Source organism: Nannobrachium achirus (assembly GCF_963921795.1).
Source record: "Nannobrachium achirus genome assembly, chromosome: 15".
Lineage (NCBI taxonomy): Eukaryota > Metazoa > Chordata > Actinopteri > Myctophiformes > Myctophidae > Nannobrachium > Nannobrachium achirus.
The window spans coordinates 20,519,890-20,534,578 of record NC_137822.1 but is presented as its reverse complement, the minus strand read 5'-3'; the positions used below and the strand labels follow the sequence as shown (position 1 = coordinate 20,534,578).

Genomic DNA, 14,689 nt, shown 5'->3' with positions numbered 1-14,689 from the left:
ACGCACACACACAGTGGCAGTCTCTGATTCACATTGTGACATTGTGTGGTTGGTTCCTGATAACCATCTGAAATCAGAGCAACAGCAGGACTGAGACTCTTGGTTTGCTTTTCTGAAAGAGAACCCCTGCTGCAATTCTCACGACTGAAACAAATAACATATCATAAACTGTAGACTACACTTGTTCAATAGATTCCAGGCTACATCCAATCAATCACTCCCACCGTGAACACTGAACAGCAATTCTTTACTGTAAGTGGTTATAGCCAAGTCTGAATCTCTTCCGTTGCATGCATGCTTGTGTGTTTTGGATAAAGCTTTCTATAGCGTTAACATTTTGTTTAGATCATATGAGCTTAAAAATGCAATAATAAAATATAATTTAGAGGCGCTAGGCAGCACCAGTGGTCTAACATTTAGTGTGATTCTATTGCTGGCCTTGTGAAGATTGCGATTTACTTTTGCTTTTAACAATAATAATGCACCATCAGAGTTTTCTGTATTACAGTACATGTCAGTACATGAGGAAGCTGCGGGGGGAAGTTGTAGTAGTGTTTGTTTGTATGACAGACGGTACAACTGTCTGCCTTTGTGGATGATTTGGGAAGGATGTGGGGATGTTAGGCAGAAATGCCTAAATGGGGACAGGGGAGTTGTATCATGATCCAGGGAATCAAGGGGCAAAGATTATTTATTGTACTACCTACAGGTCAAGAGTTATGGGCCAAAACGTGAAGGACCCTGTCACATGTGTGAAAAATGTGTGCTGGAGGATCTTCCTTGGCCTACTGGGAGTGGGAGTGAGCGACAAGCTCGTCGTAGAAGCTCCAAGACAGGCATTTCACAAAGGTGACCGAGTAGAAAATGAGTACCCAGTAAAATCCTCATTTAACTAACTAATTTAATTAATTTGTACAAAACAAGTCATTGTAACTAAATGGGGCCGTCAAGTCGTTATAGTACTACAGCGTATTTTCAGCCACCATCGTTCAAAGATAGGATATCTAACATGTATCTAAACTCAAAGCGCATATCGCGCCACGCTGTGAGCTTGTAGATCTGGTTTGAGCTTGTGGCTCTGGCATTTTCAATTGTGAGCTTGTAGATCAGCATTTAAGTAACACTGAGGATTTGACTGTGTAGTAAAACAGAGTCAGACGTCTGCTTTCAAAATACTGGGTGTGTTTATTATGGCTTGTTCCAACCTCAGCCGACCCTCAGTAATATCTTGTGTACCATTAGTGTAGCATGTTGCCTAGTTTGTTTGCTCACAATTCAATGCGACGTTGCCTCCGCCAAGAAGTAATTGGAAAAACAATAAACTATATCGATTATACAATGTCACTACGGCAGAATCGTCCATGTCCACATCAGCGCATAGAATCAATCATCAATTCCACACCTCTACTCAATGTGCTTTCAAATTATGATTTTCGGTCAACTTGCAAACGGCTCCAAAGGGTTACTTTCCATCCACTTTCCCACCAGCTAGCAACAAAACCCTTTCCACAAAGCTTTTCTATCACCTTAAACAACTGTCCAACTTCACGGTGCTGTTACTTCAGTTCACAGTGCAACAACAAAACACACTCCCACTGCCTGCATACAAGCTATGTTAGCAAATACGTTGCATTGACCTTTCCCTTCCTCGCCAAGTACTGTACCAGCTGTTATTAATATAACTAATATTTGTGTGTGTGTGTGTGTGTGTGTGTGTGTGTGTGTGTGTGTGTGTGTGTGTGTGTGTGTGTGTGTGTGTGTGTGTGTGTGTGTGTGTGTGTGTTCCATGGTGAACCTTTACTTAAGTCAGAGTTTTTGGTCAATGGCAGATTGACAGGGAGCCAAGTGAAATACAATGCTACTAGTAAATATGAGTTGGCTATCTATTGATGTGGCTGGTAGTGCCGGTATTCAAAGTTTCAATTAAACCCACATGTGTATGAAGCAAGTTACAGATGGCAGTGATATGCATTTGAGTGTTTTGTTGTGCTTACAGAATACACATAAAAGTAAAGTTGCACTATGTACTATTTTTGATAGTCACAAGGGCTGAAAATAACATGCATGCATGCAATGTATGAGCACACATAATATATGCATGTGCGAGGCATCCATAGTGATTTTCAAGTAATCTCTTGTGAAAACCTGCTACTCCTAAAGCACCATGTATAAGAGATTGGTTAATATACTTTTGTCATACACAGTACTAGTACCTTTAATGTTGTTATATACCTAAATCTTTTCTTTTTACCCTTTTTTCTCCCCTCCCAAACCCATTTCTGTGTTGTAACTCACTGCTGTCGTATCCGACCTACTGACTCACTTACCAGTGAGGAGCCCCCATTGGGAGGACGTAGAGCCTTAGTCCTACTCCTCCCGCCCAACATCTCTGCCCATAGGATTACATGCAGTGACACATATGACCCTCCCTATCCGGCTTCCCTCCCTCAAACACAGGCCAATTGTGTTCATACAGACACTCGATTAATATAAGCTGGATGAACCGCTGTGGATTTGAACCCACAACCTCCGCCGTGGTGGACAGGAACTTTATCACTGCTCCACCTGAGCACATACAGCATACCTATATCTTAATGCAACATGGTGGTCCATTGAACTGGTCTTCACTTCAATTTCACCAGCCATGGTTATATGATAGACAAGGTACGGCGAGCTAAGGGACAGTGCCACAGGGGACAGGGAAGCTGTGTCGTTTTTATACACTTAATAATAACAACAATGAATTGCTCCTCGAAATTATTTAATTATGTTTTCTTCCCCCATGTTGTAACATTATTTACATTAGTTTCACATTATGTGAGGCAACAACGCTGAAACACAAAGTTAATGATGGTAACTTCACCAGCGGTGTGAGATGTGTATTACAACTGTTGTCTCAGAAGCTCACATTGTTATTTCCACACACACACACACACACACACACACACACACACACACACACACACACACACACACACACACACACACACACACACACACACACACACACACACACACACACACACACACACACACACACACACACAGCATGAAGCAAAGAAATGCATTAAACACATAAAATGCTGTTGACTTCATAAGATCTCGAATAATGACAACAACAGTGTATGCAGAGGTAACCTATTATGAATGAGAATGACAGTTGCATTCTTTGTCATGTGGGCTGAGGAGTTGACATTGTTTCTGGCAGGATACCGAATTGTTGTCATTCATTGTAGTAACGTTAGAATAAATGTTTTAAATGACACTTGATTGACAGCCAGCATACAATGGAACACATTGTATGAGTGGACAACAACAAAGTGCCCATAAACAACGGTACACCAATGATGCATGCGTGCACTTGTTGCGGCTGCTGTTAATTCAGCGAAAACTACATCGTACTGTACCTGAACAGTGATATAAGGTTTATTGCTGGTCTTGTCTGTTGACATCTACCAACCAGTGATGACCTTGTCTGACAGTCTGATGACTCAAATTCTCAATGCAAAGAAAATGGTATGTGCGTTCATACAGTAAAGGATGCATGCGTGCATAACCAGCACGCAATGCTTTACTGTACTGTAAATGGTGCATTTATCCAAGGCACTTTACAGTCAGAGATTGTGCATTACATTCACCCATTCACACGCACATTCATACACTGATGGCAGAGGAAACCATGCAACAACGTCCAGCAGGTGGTTGTGTTTGACCTATGTGTGTATACACACACACACACACACACACAGGGTCAGGATCGGGCGGGACCTCGGTTGCACAGTATGCACTTCCGGGCAGAAGCTGTCTTTTCCCGACCAATCACAACACCGGTTTCATGCACGCAGAATGTAAACAGCTCTGTAAAGCATCAACGTGATTTCCTTGGCTGGTACTTCAGGCTAGGCAGAACCAGGCTAGGAAGTACCAGGTATTGCCCAGCGTGGGACAGAGTACATAACATAATCAACTAACACAATATGAATCGCCTATAATTATTAACTACTAACAAAGTTAACAAACCCACAGCTAGATTGTTATTTTCATGGTTAAAATAAATAAAACATCTTGTTCTTGTTGGCCAACTGCAAAGTTCCATAATGAACACAGAAAGCACCAGTATTTACATCTCTGTTATCAATTCAGTACTGACACAATAAATAAAGTGTCATGTCATAATAGCTGGGTTTTTCAATAAGAAAACATGTTCCAGTACCAGTATACCAAGCCTATAAAATATTGCTGAAAGCTGCATTAAAGAAGGTCATGCAAGAATTATAAATACTAAACAGGCCTAATATTGCTGAGAAAGGAGTGATAAATACGGCCAAATCCATTACTTTGCCACAGTCAAGGACACTTCACTCACTTTTCTGAGCGATATTGGACGCTTTGCAAAGTGTGCTGCCTAGAGGTTTTTAAATCGACTATTGATTAGTCGCCATTTGTGTGTGCAGTGTGCAATCAAGCCCATTATGTAGATAGAATATGCATGTGAATGCAAGGTTTTATATGAACAACATATACTGTAATTCTCGCCTAATGTTATCCGAGTCCTTCTATTTAAAGCAGTGGTTCCCAAACTTTTTAGCTCAAGACCCAAAAGAGAAATTAGACGTTTGCCTGGGACCTAAACTAGTTAAAACACCAGATCTACAAGCTTACATTTCACTACTTCTTAATTACCGTATTATAACATTTTAACATTTTCAAAAAATGTTATATATTTCAAAGGGTTTTCCATCTTTTGAAATATATATTTTATCTTTTGTAGGAAAAGATATTTGGATTTTTACCCGAGTCGTGACCCATAAAAATTGGTCCGCCCGTGACCCACAAATGGGCCACTGTTTGGAAACCAGTGCTCTAAAAAGCAGTGGTTCTCAAAGTGGATCTCAGGGATTGATAGATTGATTGATTGATTGATTGAAGACTTTATTAGAAGTTTGCGTAGAAAAAGGTACAGTTTCATGACGGTACAGTTCACTGGTACAAGGTCAACTAAAAGGAGATCCTAGAAAAGCACTTGGCTTATTTACACAGGAAACATATATAACATTGAATGACAGATGGATAGAACGCAGTACTGTTTTCTCTGTAGGTTCCTTTATGGGGGGGGGGGGGGTCTAAATTGACCCATACAAGTCTGCTCTGACAGTGTACAAATGGAACCATTCACACTGTCAGAGTTAAGGAGAGACCTTGACATTTGAAGGTTTGAGAAACACTGCTCTAAAGTATCCTGCTGGACGTTGTTACTAAATTATTATTAGTCCAAATCAAGTAGCTGCGCCTGCTAACAGAACTCCCCGACAAAGATGAGTACATTCTAAAGCTGACATAAAGTACTGTGTCCTTATTGACATAATTAAGTAATGCAAACTGCAGCATTATACTATTAAGAGCGACGTTGGCTGTGAAAAAACTACTTGGAGCCGTCTATTCGCCTAGGAAAGCGTTTGCTAATAGGCCATTAACATCACTGTACAGTGTACACAACAACGTTTGACACAGGAGGCACAGGCTGGGAGGAAGAAAAAAAAGCTTGATTTGTACGTCGTCGTAGGACGGCGTCGCGCGCTGATCTACAAGCTCACGGCGCATCGCGTCCCCGACGCGCCGTGAGCTTGCAGATCGGCGCTGAACGCGCGACACCGTCGTAGGGCGGAGCACAAACCCGAGGCATAAACGTTAGCCGTAGCCTCCATGCTAACATGACAGATCAAATTAAAGGGCTGGTGAAAGGCAGCTTTTTTATCTTCTCCGCAGCGGAGAAGATGAAAAAGATGGTCTTTAATGTACGGACGCGTGGAAGAAGAGCTTACCTTTATGTGAAGCTGTGTGTTTTGTTTGTTATTCTTCCGGACACGGTAGTGGGAACAACATTGCACTGTTGTCTGCTAGCAGCAACATCAGCAGCAGCAGCAGCATCCACAGACAGCACACACGCACACATACACACACACACACACACACACACACACACACAGAGCTGTAAACACAAGCCCCTACGTCCGCACTGCGCATGCGTCTGTCAGTGCTGGGGGGGGGGGGGGGGGGGGGGGTGACGTTATAACAGCATTCAAAGCATGTTACTTATATATTACTAGGGCTGTCACGATTATGACTTACTTATATATTACTAGGGCTGTCACGATTATGACATTTTAGTTACATGACGATTAATTGTCACTCAAATAATTGCGATTAACGATTTGAAGGTGCACACATCTATGACACATAACCTAAACATAGCCACAAATTGCAACAGGGTTGCAATACCTCCCATAGGCAGCCAATGCATCAAAACGTTATTTTGCTATCTGATTGTATTAAACGACGTCAAACTCACCAATATTGCGGCTCTATGGAAAGCTTGGAATTTACTCTTTCTATCTGCAAAGTGTTTGTTTCAGAAAAATCCACCGTAAACATGTTATGAGCCAGTTTCCATCAAGAAATTTGAATTCAGGTGATTATTTTTTCTAAGTCCTGGAGTTTGGAAGCGCTTGTGGAAAATCGCTCAGCGGTCCTGTGACCACCTGGTTCTAAATGTCACATAATGCAGGAGGCAGCGGGACGTTGCGTTATAAAAGACGAGCGCTTCCGAAGTTCAACACTTAGAAAATGAACAATGTCTGCTCTGATTTCTTGACCGAAAATAAATCATAACATTTTTACGGTGGATTTTTCTGAAACAAACACTTTGCAGATAGAAAGAGTAAATTCCAAGCTTTCCATAGAGCCCCAATATTGGTGAGTTTGACGTCGTTTAATACAATCAGATAGCAAAATAACGTTTTGATGCATTGGCTGCCTATGGGAGGTATTGCAACCCTAGATTCATCCGATTATAAAAAAATCTAGTGTTGCAATTTGCGGCTAACCTAAACATACAAAGAAATTACTGACATAGGCCTATTTGACTAGCCTGATTTCAGACTCTGCGCTGGAGCTTGAGGCTGACTGTCGCTGACATTGTCCCATTTGTGAGATTTCAAAGGGGAGGGGATTTGAAATTTGAAATTCCAATCACAAGAGATCTGGTGGGAGTGGTTGTGTTTGACTTGTGTGTACACAAAAACATTCCCCCCTCCCCTCCATGACAGGCATCAAACAGGTTGTTGTCTTTGATGCTTTCATTGATTAGAGAGATCACTAACGAGGTGTGTACAACCCCCTTTGACGTTCAAGGGGAACAATTAAGAGCTATGGCTGATCTCCCCCTCCCTCCACTGTTTCTGTTGATTTTCTGTTTCTGCTGATTTGCTGTCTCGTTAGACCCACCCCCTCTTCCGAGGCTCCGACTCTCATTGGCCTGGTTTGCCTCAGACCAGAGAAACTCTAGGTTCATTACGCAACACCAGACCAAGAGAACCAGTCCGCTCAGAGAGTGGGCGGGTCTATGGGCTGGAGCCAGGCAACTATTTGACAACTTTATCCTTAAAAAACAACATTGATCTACAATCTCACAACATGTTGTTTGAAAATATATTAACATTTTTCAACATGGAAACGATTATGACAATGATGATAAAATAATTTGCGATTATGTCAAATAATTGCAATTAGACAATTATGTAATAATTGTGACAGGCCTACTTATGAGTTATGAGTTGTGGCAACGATGATGCTTGCTAAGCTGTCGTGCCACAGCGCATCTACATACTGTAGGTGGTGGGTTGGCTCCCACATGTGTCAGTTTGCTTGCTGGTGCCTGACCCAGTGCCCTGCCAGCCTCATCCTTCTCTCCCTGACTTTGTCTATGACCTGTGGTATAGGTCCCCAAAGAGTAGAGGACCACATTTCTGATGTGGTCCGTCCATGTGACACCTAGTGTAATTTGAAGCATTCTTGTGCAGACTCCATACAGGGCCCTTTCCTGTTGTGCTGTGAGGGTCCATGTCCCAGCCCCATACAGCAGTACTGACTCCAGTGTAGCTACAAACAGCCACCTCTTGAGGTCTTCTCCCATGTCTGATTATTTCCACACTCTCCTCGTCCCATGCAGGGCATTCCAGGCAAGTGCCCTCCAGACCTTCAGGTCCTGTTCCGTTGAAGCAGTCCAGGCCAGAGTTATAATGTAAATAAAACATCTTAAAAATAGCTTTGTTAGACACCGATATAAGAGGGGACTTGTACTGCAGTGCTGAGGTCCCCAGACTCCCCACATACTATTATAAGCAATATTTAAATATACTGTATAATAAAATTACCGTAAATGTGTCGATGGTCCCATTTGCCCGGTTTCTTATTTGTACATTGGTCCACAAAGGTCTGCACTGTCTGATGGGCTATTCTGACAACTTATGCAGTGTTAATTTTGTTGACTAAGACTAAAACTAAGACTAAACAATTTCAGAAGACTGAAGACTAAATGGTATGTTATTCAAAAGACTAAGACTAAATCTTTGCTGTCAAAATGAACATTGCTGACAAAGTGTTTTTGAAACATCCACACCTACAGTCAATGGTCCACACCTGTAGCTATGTCTGTGAACTTTATCTGCCTTTCTAGTCTGGGAATTGCATTTAACCTAGTAAGTACTGTAAGTAAGTCACAAAGTGCTTTACATGTATACGGTATATCACCTACAATTGAACACCCTGGGCATTGCAAAATATAGGACAGGACACAGAAAAGTTGCAGGCATATAAAAACTAGTCTGGCATTTCTTTATTATCATTATAATCAACAGAGGGCACAACTACTCTTTGGTCCAGGGATAGATTAGTCCACAGTCAGTGCACGCAGAGGCTCGGTTACCTTTGGTGTTTAGCCTTGTGCAAGGGCAACCAGCAGGCCCCATGGGCTGAGGATCTCAGTGACCTGCTGGCAACGTATAAGGTTGGAGGAGGTCATGTAATATGACTGATCATGGGTAGCCCTGTAAGTGATGACAAGAATCTAAACCGCGTCCTAAAATTGACAGGGAGCCTAGCCCTCTGGCTTGTTAAGTCTTTTAATTTGATTAGCCCTTTTGCCAACCTGTTTACACCACTGTTAGTGTATAGAAAAGCTCCAAATAAATTCAGTGAACTATTATGATGAAGTATTGTCTTAGGATTCGCAATGCATAGGATTTTATTATCACATACTTTTATTATCACATACTTTTCAACTGTGTGTGTGTGTGTGTGTGTGTGTGTGTGTGTGTGTGTGTGTGTGTGTGTGCGTGTGCGTGTGCGTGTGCGTGTGTGTGTGTAGAGAAGGCGATGTTTTGTTTATCCTTGAGTTGTTAAAGGTAAAACAAATAAGAAAAAAAGAATCTATCTATATTATATTATGTCATCAATCTATATTATATGTCATCAATGTGTTATCTTTTTTCCTCTGTGTTAATTATAGCATGTGCATCAGCTATTTTCAAACATTTTGTACTTTTACTTTTGTTACTTTAAGTACATTTTGATGCCAACACTTTCATACTTTTACTCAACTACATTTTGAATTACAGACATTTACTTGTAACATAGTATTTTTATTGTGCAGTATTGATACTTTTACTCAAGTAAAGAATGTGCATGAAGGTACCACTGTGTACTGTCCCGAACAAAGAGGATTAAGTAAGTAAGTATTAAGTCACATTCAACAATCTGTGAATTACAAAAAAGCATAAGACACACAGTACATATAAACATGTAATACTTTATTTATTTATTGTAGCATGCATTTTCAGGTGCTGAAATCTCCTAATTCCATCTGTCACCTTGACGCAGAAGCAGCAAGCTTGCTGAGCCAAGCTATCGGTGAGTCAGTGCAATACAGAAACCAGAAAATACACAATAATTTATAATTCATTCATTCAGTGAGTCAGTCAACCAACACTCACAGCAGTTTGGCCATTTCATAATAGCACATAAATCATCATCATAGATAAGACCTACTCCTGTTCTGCATTACCGTACAGTAAGCAAAAGAGAAACCTTTCACAATGTGATATTTCCAAGGAAATAAATGGAATACATAACAGTATTATTCATCATGGGGACATTTTAGATATGCTGTCTCTAAAGGAGATTACTTTTCTCATTCTTGAAACATTACACTGCTGTCCCTTTAATTTAAACACTTAAATATATCTGACCAACACAGGTTCTTATAAATGAGCATCTGTACTACATGTCCATCCAATGATGGTGCCAGACTGAATACAATGACGGATGTGTTCCATCTCATATAAGTGTCATTTACATTTCAATCGAACAATAGATTTGCAAAGAAAATGTCTAATACAGACATGAATATTCCGAAAATATCAGTTCCGTCATATGATCTACAATCCACAAACAGGCTTTTGTGTTTTTTTGTTTGTTTGTTTGTTTTTTCATACAATATATAATAACAAGACCATCTCTTGGCTGATAGAAATCGTAATAATTTCGGCAAATTTTCAAAATTGAAAATGAAGCAGACTTAGAATACCAAGAAGAAGTAAATACCACAACAACAACCAAATGTGGTAATAACAATAATAGTAATACCAATAATAATCATGTAAGCTCTATTAATAATCAATTTGTTTTTTTCGTAAGCAAACAAGTAAAATGCTGCAGGCAAAACTACAACACTCGGCGTGGCCACACAGTGGGCATGTGCAGAACACTTATACAGCGCTGGGTGTGTTGTATCACAACTACAGAATCATCAGAACTCCTCCGCCAGAGCAAGAGCGTCTATATTGCATGCATGACTTGGACAGGACGGGAGGGACACACTCAGTGGCAGAGTGCATTATGGGAACCACTGGCTGTGATGGGCTGGGACCTATTAGTGCAGTTGGTTCTCAAACATGGAAATGTGAAGGTCTCTCCTTAACTTTGACAGTGTACAAATGGAACCAAATGGACCTGTTAGGGTTCCATTTGGTTCCATTTGTATACTGTCAGTTACAGACCTCTACGGGTCAATTTGGACCCCCTAAAGGAACCCACAGAGTCCCTGGAATCCACTTTGAGTACCACTGTATTAGTGCAATCAACCAATGCAGCTTTGTTCCATAGACACTTCAAAGGAATCTGGGATTTTCACTGTGACACATGTACAAAATATTCACAGTCCTGTACTCTAAGGATGGCACTAACAAAAACTAAGAGTGACGCTTGAAGGCAAAAAGCGCTGTCAAGATAAATATTAGCAAACATAATATCGCATTAGGATCCAAATCTGTCTTGTGAAAGGATCTTTTGTGTGTAACGTAAGTGAAATTCATGTAAATGCTTCCATTGACTGAGCTATAATAAGTGCTGAATATGTAAATATGTAGCTTAGCAACAGAACTCTTCCCTGAGGGTTGACCTAGTCATTAGAGCTGGACAGAGACTGTGAACTAGCTCCCCCTAATGGGCACAAAGCAGAACTACGTGAGAAAAACATCATCTTGAACATGCCATACACCCTTTTATACTTAAAAAAAGATAAAACAAAATAATAATAATAATAATGTGAAAAACACATGACAATGTATCCTTAGATCGCAGGCATTGATTGTACTATACACAACATGGCACTTCTTACACTGTATGATTTCAAAAGCGAAGTTGTAAACAGATGCTGAGGAGCAGTAGATGCAGTATGTGAGGTAAACTAAACAATATGAGCAGTCCTCCAATCCTTCTTCAATGTCTTTCCTCATATCTCAGATATAAATATATCTCTTTACATTTTTCTCAAAATGTGATGAAAGCCTGACTTAAGCTCCGGTGACAAAGTGTCATGCGATATGTTACCGAACAAACATAACGTCTCTTATATGCAGACAAAATTGTCAGAGGGGCATAATAGAATGGGCTAAACCATAAAGCTTCTCACGATAATGAGCACTAACAATCATATAAGAATAATACATACATTAGGCGTAAACAAACTGGTGTAAAAAGTGTAAAAAAAAAAGGATTCACAAATTTTGTCTTTGACTTGACCACTGGGCTATTTGAAATTTGCTGTGATATTTAACTTTTAAAAAGTCATTGAGAATAAACAAGGATGAACTGCATGGAAAACACTCCTATTGCACCATTACGGTATACATGTCAGCCTGTAGGCTGGCTACAAACAGAGGGTGACAAATGTTGGACCAATGGAGTAGTAGGCCTATGTCAAGGATTCTCAACCTTTTTAATTTCAAGGACCCCCAGTTTGATATGCATTTGGCCACGGACCCCCATTTGATATGATTGTATCTCCAGGAACCCAATATGCAGAAAAACCCTCTGGGCTCTATTATGATCACGCTGAGAGTGTACAAATGGAACCAAATGGACGTCCATTTGGTTCCATTCAGAGTTACAGACCCATAAGGTTCCATTTGGACCCCTGGTGGTCCCCGAAACCTGATGTTGAGAACCAGTGACGTATCTAAGACCAACAAGCACAAAGTTAGATCAGTTCATTTCTCTGATGTAAAATATAACAACCAAAGTAAACTAAAATAACAAAGACCCTGATATAAAATACTTTGACAAACTTCACAGAAGTTAGCAATGCTTAAAAAAACAACAACCAAACTTTTTTTTGAAAAACAAAGACATTATGAAGAAAAACAATAGGTGGTGTGTGTGTCCCACATTTTGCAGGCTTTAGCTTGGTACATAAGACCAAAACATCATGCACAACCACTGAATATCGTGTACAGAACTATTGTACATATTTGCCAGCAATTGTGATTGGATTGCAGTGCACAGAAAATGCCATAGGCCGTCATGGATGTAATTTCTGATATTGAATTTCTCTGCGTGAGAGGTCACCTTCTCACACAAAATCGAACACCTCACAAAACAGCCAGAACAATACTTGATGCAGTGCCAGTGACTAGTTCTATAAAACACCTAGGAAAGAAAGGCCACAGTCATGTGTGTGTGCGTGTGCGTGCGTGTGTGTGTGTGTGTGTGTGTGTGTGTGTGTGTGTGTGTGTGTGTGTGTGTGTGTGTGTGTGTGTGTGTGTGTGTGTCAGTGTGCGTGTGCGTGTGTGTCTGTGGCTGTTTGTGTGTGTGTGTGTGTGTGTGTGTGTGTATACGTGCGTGTCTGCATGTGTACATGCGAATGTGTTTGCGAGTGAGTGTGTATGTGCTTGTGCAAGCGTGCATGCAGCCCATTATACTTTAGCTGCTGCTACCCTAACATCCCTATTCTGTTGTTAACATTTGGCGAAAATAGCAGATGTACAAGCTCACAACATGTTGTGTAGAAATGCTATTTTTGGTGAATATATTTAGTGTAGAGCAAAACCAGGAGGGGAGCCTAGTATACCGGTAGAGCCCTTGGGGATACGGTCAATCAAGTGTAGGGTTTAAGTGGTTAATATGTGAATAAATGCAGCTGTGTTCTACTACCGGTAAGACTATATCAGGATTGCTGAGCTGCTGGGCTTTGAGAGGCAAAGGAAAGCTAAGTACGGTAAGTACCTGAAAACTGTTCCCAGTGGTGTAACGTACATTTACTCAAGTGCTGTACTTAAGTACAATTTTGAGGTACTTTTACTTTATTGGAGTATATCCAATTTTCAATACTTTTACTTCTACTCCGAGGCAAATGTTGTACTTTTACTCCACTACAATTATTTGAAAACTTTAGTTACTAGTTACTTTGTAGATTCTGATTATTATTACAGAGCATACATTAACCACTTCAGCCCAATATACATCTACAAGCTCACAATAAGTGTTATTTTCAAAAGATTTGTAAACATTTGAAAACATTTAGCAACTGTCCAAGCAATCGACACATCGACTATGCGCACCCATATATGGTCATACGTATATAGACATACGGTTATCTCAAGAACCAATTTCAAAATTTGGTGTGCATATCGCTGAGGACATGCGCTAGTGAAGTTTTCGGATCGCCATTGTCCAGAACTGATTTGCCAATTGTGTGTATTGGCATAATTATAGAGATACCAACAGGTATCTGCCTACAGTAGCTTCTTGAACACCAAAAAAACTTGTTTGTTAGACTATTCATCATCAACATCATAATGACAAACATTGGCTAGTCTTGTTGAACATGTTCATCCATATTTACTCATAAGGATGATGGGAGTTTGTATCGGTTTAAACTTCTAAACTTTTACTTCTACCTTTCTTAATATAGTTACTCATAACTTTAACGTAGTGCCATTCTTTGAAGAGTTTTGAGACGTTAGAAAAAACACAGATTCATAGAACTGTGTTTTGGCAAGCTTCATGGAATGTGCATATTTTCGACTGAGGATTTTGTATTTATGTAATTCCATGAATTGATACAAAATAGAAGATGAAAGCAGGCGCTTAGCAAAATAGATACAAAAGGATGAGTGTGTACTGTAAGGATGTGTGTGTGTGTGTGTGTGTGTGTGTGTGTGTGTGTGTGTGTGTGTGTGTGTGTGTGTGTGTGTGTGTGTGCGAGCACGCGCGTGCACGTGTTCCCGTGTTTTTGACCGTGACAGTCATCAAGTCTGATCGCTGCTTATGAAGCAGCATCAGCGAGATGTTTGCCAGGACAAAATAGAGGATGAATTAAGCTCAGAGGTGAAAGGATAGAGCTTATTCCATACTCCATCTCATGGCCACATCACAGCCTGATTGATAGATATTTTAAATTCCTGTAAGCAACTTTGTTATACGACAAAGGATAAACTAGACTTTGGGGGATTTGTTGCTCAAAGGTCAAGTTGCTCTGGAGCACTGAGTAAAGGAAAGGTCCTCCCACCTA

At 40.4% G+C, this 14,689-nt stretch overlaps 1 protein-coding gene across 2 annotated transcripts in view; it reads right to left on the bottom strand.

Annotated features, from left to right (window-relative positions):
• Positions 1–5,930, bottom strand: part of rabgap1 (RAB GTPase activating protein 1) — a 155,784-nt gene extending 149,854 nt beyond the window's left edge. For both annotated transcript variants that reach the window (XM_080742477.1, XM_080742478.1), the window contains exon 1: positions 5,823–5,930. The gene's annotated coding sequence lies outside the window, so the exon portion shown is untranslated. The remainder of the gene's footprint in view (positions 1–5,822) is intronic.
• Between the last annotated feature and the right edge of the window lie 8,759 nt (positions 5,931–14,689).